At 33.9% G+C, this 654-nt stretch overlaps 1 protein-coding gene across 1 annotated transcript in view; it reads left to right on the top strand.

Annotated features, from left to right (window-relative positions):
• Window positions 1–654, top strand: part of LOC107111822 (cytosolic phospholipase A2 beta-like) — a 235,253-nt gene that overhangs the window by 12,736 nt on the left and 221,863 nt on the right. The gene's annotated exons all lie outside the window — the stretch shown is intronic.

Below are 654 nucleotides of genomic sequence, written 5' to 3'. Positions count from 1 at the left end.
TTTCTTCTGTTTCACCTGAATCTTTGAATTGTAATGCTTTAATGGAAAAAAAAAACAACAGTCAGTGAAATCAAAATTGCCTTTCTTCGTTATACGGGGTAGGAAGTGTGATCAGGAATTCCTAGACAATTGCCAACAAGAAGAAAATGCTTTGGGCTCAGACATCATTGTATGTTGTATGTAGCACTTCTGATCCCAATGATAAAAGTTCCAAAGAGAGCATGTTTGCTTGTTAATTATTAATACACTTTACAACATCTAAAATGTTAGAGTTAGTAACAGCAAAATACACAACATCACTTAATGAAAATGTCATAGATCATATACCCTTTCCCCTCCATAACCATCTCCTGTAACAATTTTCACAGCGACTCAAGGTGGATTATAAAATACAAAAATCAAACAAAATAGAAAAAAACCTAACTAAAGCATGACATGACATACCATAATGCAGAGAGTGGATTACAAAGGTAGAAAGCAATGCAATAAAAATAATAATAAACTCTGCAATACAATACAATCCTATTCCGTTATAAAAGTGTCCTGAGTTATTCTAATTCATTTATGAAAATGCAGTCTTGAACAGTCCTAAGAAATGGGCTCCATTCCACAAAAGGCTGGAATAAAAATGTGCTCGCCCGTAAAGTAGCGCGA

This window comes from Gekko japonicus, unplaced genomic scaffold (assembly GCF_001447785.1).
Source record: "Gekko japonicus isolate JY-2015 unplaced genomic scaffold, Gekko_japonicus_V1.1 scaffold1254, whole genome shotgun sequence".
NCBI lineage: Eukaryota > Metazoa > Chordata > Lepidosauria > Squamata > Gekkonidae > Gekko > Gekko japonicus.
The sequence above is the reverse complement of the archived record's forward strand: the minus strand, read 5'-3'. Positions and strand labels throughout refer to the sequence as shown.